General features: G+C 35.7%; 1 non-coding gene across 1 annotated transcript; it reads right to left on the bottom strand.

Moving 5' to 3' along the window:
* Positions 1-9,239: 9,239 nt before the first annotated feature.
* On the bottom strand, positions 9,240-9,312 carry TRNAA-UGC (transfer RNA alanine (anticodon UGC)). Its single transcript has one exon. It is a non-coding gene; the product is annotated as a tRNA-Ala (tRNA).
* Positions 9,313-9,813: the final 501 nt, after the last annotated feature.

Here is a 9,813-nt window from a genome sequence, read left to right as displayed (position 1 = left end):
TAATCTTTTAATCAGTTTAATAAGATTAAATTAATTTTAATTAAAAGATTAAATTTATAGTAAATGTATCTATAAGGGACCTTTTGTCTAAGACTAGTTCTGTCTAGGTTGAGATATTTAAGTTGATAGAAAGGGAACGCCCCTACCTGGAAACTGACCTGGAAAGATGAATTAGATAGATTTGTTACATGCATGTAATTTTTTTTATTGAAGTTTATTAAAATGTTTAATAAACATTAATCAACGTTGTTTAACTATCCAAAGTAAGCGTTACTTTTGGGCAAATTTAAGCAATCACTTAGTAAAAATAAGTAGTCGTATTTTTCCTAAATTAAATTAACCTTAAGTAAAACACTTAGTAGGAGGAAAATAGGGTATATGATGCTTCATTTTTCATTTTCACGTTTCTCCCTAAAAGTTCACACCATGAAATCTATACTCGGCCTCGAGGCACATTTGCTTGTGTCCCCCTACGAGTGGTGTTTGTATAGGTAAATACCAAAATGAATGGAGAGAGAGTGTTTATAGTAAGTGGGAGTGGGATGTGTGTCAACACATCCCACAGTCTCTCTCATTAGTTTGTAGTAAATTTTCATGCTCGGCCTCGAAGTACTTTTGCTTGTGTCCACCCTATGGATGACATTTGCATGATTCTTTACTCAAACTCCAGAAATTGATAGGATTGTTTAGTTTTTGCCCCTATCAGTTTTTCCCTATGGTTGGCTCATTGGGGCGGAACTCTAGAATCTAAAATGGGGGGTTACACTTACAAGAAAATGTTAAGCTAGTTAACAATTTATGAGCTGAACAATGGTGACTGATATTTACAAGAACAAGGAGTTGTTGTGTATATTGGTTGAGATGGTCTCATTTTAGTGAAGAGGTATCTAATCACTCTATGATGACTTTTACCCTACCTCACTAAAACATCTTTGCAAAATGGATGTCACATAGGATGCATTAAGTAATTTTGCTAAAATTTGATTGGTTTTTTCAAATGAGTAATGCTTGAATACTAATATAAATAAATTGTATGTTTCAACATATTTACAAAATAACTTCCGCTACGTTAAATATGCTCGTCATTGATAAGTTAACAGGCGATAATTACATCACCTAGAAAAACACGATCAACATAGTTCTAACCATCAATGACTTGAGATTTATCCTGGTGGAGGAATGTCCTCCAATACCAACTCAAAATGTTGTTCAAAGCGTTTAGGAGACATATGAGTGTTGGATAAAAGCAAATGAAAAGGCCCGAGCATATATCTTAGCAAGCCTTTCTGAAGTCTTAACCAAGAAGCATGAGTCCATGATCACTACTCGTAAGATCATGGAGTCCCTCGGGGGATGTTCGGACAATCGTCCAAATAACTCAGGCATGACGCTCTCAAATCCATCTTTAATGCTCGTATGCAATAATGAGCCTCTATTTGAGAACATGTTCTCAACATGATGGTTCACTTTAATGTGGTAGAGATGAATGGATCTATCATTAATGAGGCCAGTTAGGTTAACTTCATCCTAGAAACTTTACCTGAAAGTTTCCTGTAGTTCTGTAGTAATGTTGGTATGAACAAGATTGACTACAACCTAACCACTTTGCTCAATGAGCTGCAGACTTTTTAGTCCTTGATGAAAGTCAAGGAACAGAAATGTAACGACCCGACCCCCTAGGACTTAGGTAAGGCCGTTACTAAAATAAGTGCAAAGAATTTAAAACGACGCTTAGTTATTTGCAATAAATGCTAATTAAAACAAGAGAAGTTTAAAAGACATTTATTAAATGAAATTATTAAAAACAATAATAGGGTACCCATAAATCATAAAGGTTAATAAATACATATGAAAAACAATTCTTAATAATAAGTTTCAAACATCAAAACTAAACATTAAGAGAAACATGAAAAGAACTCTAAATCTCATGATGCGGAAGCGTAAAAACTAATCCCAGTGACACAATCACGAATTCCGCTGTGCCATCGCCGGTGCATCTCTACACTTACCTGAAACATCAACATAAGAAAGAATGAGTATGAAATACTCAGTAAGTAGCCCCACCACTAGGGTCAGGCTAGGTATCTATGTCCTCTAGATACCCGCATATGGTACATAAACACATGAAACAGACAAGAGACTGAGTCCTATCCTATTGTAGTTAAGTATGCCCACAAAATTGGTGGATCCTCAAGGAACCACAAAACTGGTGAATCCCGGAGGAACCACAAAACTGGCGAATCCCAAAGGAAACACAAAACTGGTGAATCCTGAAGGAAACACAAACTGGTGAATCCCGAAGGAAACACAAACTGGTGAATCTCGAAGGAAACACAAACTAGTGAGTATCTAACTAATCAATGAGGATATTCACACAGTCTCAACGTGCAAAGAATCAACACCGTACAATTCTAAAACATACATGAAATCCTTGGTACTATGGCTCCATCACATACATATAATCCTCAACAACATATTATACAACATTCATGTAGACTTTACATCATAATTCTACAACATACAAGTATGCCTCAACACCAACAGATCAGACATCGACATATGAAAACACATACCATCACATACTAACGATCAAGTGCTTAGGTGTGTATTTAAACAATTCAGTACTCGTGCCAGAACATATTTTGATTTAGGTCATACTATCAATCAACATGCTAACAATTTACCATAACATACACTCACCATGCTAGCATACAACTACAGTCTGGCCCGTGGGCAGTTCCAGTGGTACGATTACTTACCTCGAAGTCAAGTTCAGATATTAATCCAAGCTAATGCTCTTCAACAAAATAAACCTTGAATTAAGTCTCCTAATACAGACATAATACTAAATTTCAGTCTTTGGAATCAGGACCCAACATAAAAATTTAATCAGACAGTCACCAAAACTTACTCAAACGAAACTCGCAAGATTTCGACTCCAAAATTTCCTCTTAGAAGATTTTAGAACTCATACCAAAACGCCAATCTGAACATGATTTTAGTCCCAAATTAGTAACTTAATTTTCTTATACGTACCCTTAACCCAAAAGATAGACGGCCCAACTACTCACCCAAACTTAACAATTCCTGATGAAAAAATCAGTCTTCTTCTCGATGAGCAATGTCCTCAAAATCCTCTGAATATCGCTTCTGAAAGTCTAAACTTAACGGATTTTAACCAAAATTATTCTAAAACAAACCACACCCAAACTTCCAGGAAAACACCTAAAACTAAGAATCTTACCCAAAAGAGATGTGACAGCAACTGCGACGATGGTAGGAGCTAGGCGGCGTCAGACTAAGAAGTTGCTTTGGATGATAAGACAGATCAACAACGACGTCGAACCCACGATCTTAGATCTGGCACCCGCGGACGGCTGAGAGTCAACAACGACCAACACGACATGAGCAGAGGCGTGCGAAACCCCAGTGCGAAGAGTCGGCAGCGAGGAGAGGCACGGACACGCGACTGAGAAGGGAGAGATCACGCGGTTTGGGTCGCCAATGCTCGCGGACGGCACCGTTAGGCAAGGGTTGCTGAGAGAGAGAGAGAGATGCGAGCGGTGGAGGTGATCGGCAAGCGGCTGGGATTCGTGGCTGGTGGCGGATGTTCAGCATCCGATCTGGGCGGCGGCGGCTGAAGGAGGAAGAAAAACGAAGGAGGGGGGTTCGCATGAGAGTGAGGCGTGAGGGAGAGGGTTATTCTTTTTATTTTTAAAATAATATGAAAATAATAATAATAATAATAATAAAAGAAAAATAGTACAATTATAATTAAACCCTTTCCTTATTCCACCTTATACCATTTAAATTTCTTTCCTTTTCCAAGAAAAATAAATTCTTGCCATAAATTAGCAAATTGAGTTTAACAATTGAAAAGAATTTGAATAATTTTCACGCCAACACTTAAATCCTCGCACTTATACTTTAAATTCAATAATTCTAAACGTGCCCTTCCACTAAGGATAATTACTGAAAAGGAAAAAAATACCTTATTATTAAATAAAAAGGTGAGGGATGTTACAAGAAGGGAGAGGTAAATGTTGCCTCGTTCTCTAAAAAGTTCTTCAAAGGCTCGACCTCGGGAACTAAGTCTGTGCTTTCCTCTTGGAACACCAAAAAGTGGAAGACGAAGAAAGGTGGAAAGGAGAAAGCTAACCCACCAGCTACTACATAGAAGGGTAAGAAAGTCAAGGCTGCAAAGGGAACCTGTTTCCATTGCAACCAAGAGGGACATTGGAAGAGGAATTGTTCCAAGTACTTAGCAGAAAATAAAAAGACCAAGCAAGGTAAATATAATTTACTTGTTTTGGAGACTTGTTTAATGGAGAATGATGATTCAGCTTGGATAATAGATTCAGGCATCATTAACCATGTTTATTCTTCATTTTAGGGAATTAGTTCTTGGCGGCAATTAGAGGTTGGGGAAATGATGATGCGTGTAGGAACGGAGCACGTCGTCTCAACTAGGACAGTAGGAGGTCTCCGACTTACTTTACAAAAAAGTTATATTTTGTTGGACAATTTATATGTAGTTCCTGATTTAAAGAGGAACTTAATTTCTGTAAAGTATTTAATCCAAAAAAATTATTATGTACATTTTTCTTTAAATAAGGCATTTTTTCTAAGAATGGTATAGAACTTTGTTCTACTAAGTTGGAAGACAATACTTATGTGCTAAGACCATTAGCAACTAAAGTTGTCCTTAATACTGAACTGTTTAAAACTGCGATAACTCAAAATAAAATATAGAAATTTTCTCCTAAGGAAAATGACCATCTTTGGCACCTAAGATTGAGAGGCTGGTCAAGAATGGACTTCTAAGCGAGTTAGAAGAAAATTCTTTACCTGTATGTGAGTCATGCCTTAAAGGAAAACTGACTAAAAGATCTTTTACTATAAAAGGTCATAGAGCCAAATAACCTTTGGAACTTGTACATTCAGACCACTATGGTTCGATGAATGTTAAGGCAAGAGGAGGGTTTGAATATTTCATCACTTCTACTGATGATTATTCTAGATATGGGTATGTTTATTTAATGCAACATAAGTCTGAAGCTCTTGAAAAGATCAAGGAGTACAAGGTTGAGATTGAAAATGTATTAAATAAAATGATTAAAACATTTCAATCTGATCGAGATGGAGAAGACTATTTGATAGAGCATGAAATTGTATCCCAACTCTCAGCACCTGGTACACCTCAACAGAATGATGTATCGGAAAGGAGAAATCAAACCTTGTTGGACATATTTTGGTCTATGACGAGTTATGCTTCCTTACCTGACTCGTTTTGGGGTTATACAGTACATACTACAACATACATTTTGAACTGCGTTCCTTCCAAGAGTGTTACTGGAATACCTTTGGAATTATGGAATGGTCGTAAAGGTAGTTTACACCATTTTAAGATCTGGGTTTGCCTAATACATGTGCTTGAGGCAAATCCTAAGAAATTGGAACCCCATTCAAAATTGTGTCTATTTTTAGGTTACCCTAAAGGAACGAGAGATGGTTACTTCTATGATCTAAAGGATAATAAGGTGTTTGTGTCGATAAATGCTACTTTTTTAAAAGAGGACCATGTAAGGAAGCATAAATTCGCAATAAAATTGTGTTGTATGAATTTTCTAGTGAAACTATTGAACCTTCAACAAGAGTTGTTGAAAAGTCCAACACCTTAATAAGAGTTGTTGAAGTTGGTTCATCTACTAGGTCATATTTGCCTCAAGTGTTAAGGGAGCCTAGACATAGTGAGAGGGTTGCGAACCCATAAAACTCACAAACTAACATCTGAGAGCTGTTAAAGTTGGTTCTTCTAGTAGGTCACATATGAGATATTTTATTCGACATTTAGTAGCATTAACCTACAAAACCAATAAACTAACATCCAAGGTTATCTACTTTAACTTAAACATGTATGTAAAGACATACAGGTGGATCATGTTTAAGTGATAACCTAAAAGGTCTATAATAGATGGATAAGGGTGGATACCTTATCCTAGTGACACTACGAATAAAATTCACATTGTAGGTGTTACAATTGTTATAAAGTGCTACAAATGATCTGATCTTGATTAAACTTATAAAAAATTCAAATAAGTCTAATAAGTCTAATAAAAAGGAACCAAAACAATTAATGATAAACAAATAATTAAACACTTGATTAAACTTATAAAAAAATCAAATAAGTCTAATATGCATGATTCAAATTAAACTTTATGAACTAAATTTTTAATTTGATCAATAAAAATACCAAAATACTTACAATTTGAGAAATGATTTGAAAACTTTTATTATGTTTCTCTCTGAAATATGAAATTTACAATGAAAGTACCTAAAATGTTTTGTATTAATGCTTGCGGAAAATGAAAAGAAATTTGTCTAGATGATGTGGCTATTATTAAATAGTGTTTGGTTTTGTGTTGACTATTTGTTGACTAACGAGATCATACAATCACTTGCTAATCGGTGTTGACGATTTAGAAAATTATATATATTTTATATGAATTTTTTATGATTTATTCCCTTTAGCTAAATTATTAACACCTCTAAACTGTGAAACCCAGATTTCCATTATTCCTACTTAAGCAGGTGGTTAAGGAAATTAACTAAGTAAAAATTAAATCCTATGTTGAAGTGAAGGAAATTTCTAGGTGTTGAATAGATTTTCCTTGAGTAGTTTTGAGTTAAGCTTAAATTGATGAAAAATTGACTAAGTGTTGGACTAGGCATTACCATGCATTGGCCATAAAATCTTGGAGAGATTATTTAGGCCAAGGGAGAAGTTGAAGTGGGAGTGATGCATGCCTTGGAGGTTAGACCAACGCATTAGGCTGAATGGATGTGTTGGATGCATTGGATGCGTTGGATGATGGATGCATTGGATGCATTGGATGCATTGGATGTGTTGGATGATGGTAGTAAGTTGGCTTGCTATGCATTGATTATAGGCTATGCGTTGATTATGGACTATGCGTTGATTATGGACTATGCGTTGAACGTCCAAGAGTTGGACGCATATAAAGGATGAGATCACCTAGAAAACGTCATCAAACTATGTGTCTTCTTGGGAGGAAGCCTTAAGCCTTAAGAATTTGAGGCGGTTGCATTAGATTGGAAGCTCATGTGTTGACTACATAAGAGAAGGACATTTAGATTGCGTTGATCAAAGAATTGCGTTGTTGGTGTGAGGAGGAAACACTTGGACATGCAGCCAAGTAGGTGGTGTCGACTTTGGAGAAGGTTTGGACGCCTATAAATAGGGCCAAAAGACTTCATTTTCATATCACAATTCAAAATTCAATAAAAAGAGTGGGAGAGTTGAGCAAATATTGTGTTGAGAGCAAAATCCATGCGTTGATCATAGAGTTTCAAAGAGGACGCATTGGACAGTGAAGTCTGGAAAACAACATCAACATGGGACGAGGAGTTCTCTCAATTTACTCGTGCGTTTGGGGTGATTTCAAAGCCATCTGAAAGATATGAGAGTGTAGTTTTCATGGCGGGGCTTCCGGAGAAGAAGCTCTAAGGAATCGGGCTGGAGAATGAGGAAAAGACAGAAGGGTCGAGCTGTCAGGTAAGCTAGTCCAATCTTGATATTTTGATGATTCCGGCCAAACCACAAGGATTTCTGAGTTAAAATTTTAAGGTAATATTCCTTAGACATTTTAGAGCATATGTGTAGAAGGAAGTATCTCTAGATAAAGCCTATAACTATGAGTAATCTGAGTTTTAAATTGAATCTGGATTTTAGGGTTCAAAAAGGAGCCCGAGGTGACAAAGGAACTTCTAGAGAGAAAGGTTCCTAAACGATCAAGGTGAGTGACTAAAATATTTAAAATGTTTTAAGAAACCATGTGCTAAAGAAAGATCTTTCAGATAAAGACATGTTTTCTAAATTTTATCAAAGAAAGTCATTGTATGACTAGTTTTACTTGAAAATCGATACCAAAGGACATTTGAGAAGGTATCTGAGTAGCTCGATACTGAAGGACACAGTTGAGAAGGTATCTGAGCAAAAGTACCCAAGTTTGGAGTAGTTCTTTTGATAAAAATCAGTTTTCTGGTCACTCACTGGGCTTTATAGCTCATGCTTTCCAAATGTTTCTTTTTCTTCCCAGGTAACGGAAAGGTGAGGAGTTCCAGGGTGCTGCTAAGGTCAAGGTCTGCCACGTGCCACAATTACACTTCCGGAGGTTTTACAGTTGTTCTTGTAAACTTTGTTATTAAGTTTTGGAGTTGTATAAATATTACATTGTTGTAATAAAATGGGCCTACTTAATCAGTTGATTGTTGAATTTGTTTATTGGTATAAGAGTTATTTCCGCAAGAGTTATTAGGCCGGAAGTGTCAACAAAAGGGTTGATAACTGCTGTCAATCACGCCCATTCTTAGGTTGAGAAGGTGGTCTGGAGCGGGGTGTGACATAAACTTTATATCTCAATTATTGGTCTTTGAACTTAAAAACTGATACACTTAACCTTTTAAAAGAGTTTATAAATGCGCTTACTCTTAGTATATAAACGGGGTCTATTTATCTATTTTACATTAACTTTCTCTTTCATTTCTTCCCCTCTTTCCGCACCACAAAACTCTTTAACTGCAACACATTAATTTTTGACTTCATCATTCAATTCGACACTCCAAATACCATCTTATTTCATATTCTAGAAGTGTATATTGAAATCATTTAAATAAGAATAGAAAAGTATAATCTTTTACACTTTGGCCCTTTTTTTAATAGCTTATATTTATAATTAAAAAAACATTTTAATAGGAAATAACAAATGTCAATAACATATAATTATGAAAGCATTTCATTGAATCAAAACAAATCAACTTATTCAATTAAAACTCAAATGTCATATTTAAAGGAGAATAAAAAAGTTAAAAGATGAAAAAAAAATTGTATGCATTCAAATAAAAAAATGGTTCACAAAAAATATCTCCATTATATATATTCTTGGGTCGCTCGCATATTATTTTACTATTTTTTCTTATGTTTTTATTGTATATTTATATTTAAAAAAAGTGGAAGAAGGACTCTGAGTAGCACTTTCGTTCTTCCACCGTCGCAACCTCACGCCCAGGCCGAAAAAAAGGAAAAAAAACTGAGTAAACGCCGTTGCCGGGTGACAGGCGGGAATACTTACCACTATACTAGAAGGACTTGTTTATTCAATGAGTAAAACATTTATTAATTAGACATAAATATATTCACTAAAAGGTAAGAAAAAGAATGGAGATGCAGGGTATCGAACCCCGTACCTCTCGCATGCAAAGCGAGCGCTCTACCATCTGAGCTACATCCCCTAACGCATGTTATTGAACACATCTTATAGAAATTCTTTTAAAAATTACTAATGTGTATATTCCAGCATCAGGAGTATTGATACTCCCAACGTCGTACATACATCGTTAGGAATAAGTCGATCTCCCAAACACCTGCTTTTTCAATATTAGGAGATACTCTCTCAATCAATCTATTCCAACAATAACGTCGATGCCATATACGGCGTAGGAAGATGCATTGTCGATGCATTTTTGGGCTTCTTCCAACTATTACTAGTGTCGGTGATGGTTTTTTTTTCTTGTAGTGGTATTAGTTCAAATTCTCCTTGATCTCATTTCCTTTGTGTTCATATTCCGTAATGGGGGAAGGAAATGGGATTTTTTGTGATTATATAACTCAATTCTACTAGTTCAGCCACTCTTTTGTTATAGCCTCACTTCTAGTAATCTTGAATTTTTCGGTAGAAACTCGAAAGTCATTGGTGTTCATCATTATTTTAGGCATTGTTGTCAAGAATAGGG

This window comes from Benincasa hispida, chromosome 5 (assembly GCF_027475165.1).
Source record: "Benincasa hispida cultivar pf3 chromosome 5, pf3_genome.v1.1, whole genome shotgun sequence".
Taxonomy (NCBI): Eukaryota; Viridiplantae; Streptophyta; class Magnoliopsida; order Cucurbitales; family Cucurbitaceae; genus Benincasa; species Benincasa hispida.
Note: the sequence above shows the minus strand (reverse complement) of the source record. Positions and strands in the feature narration are given on the sequence as shown.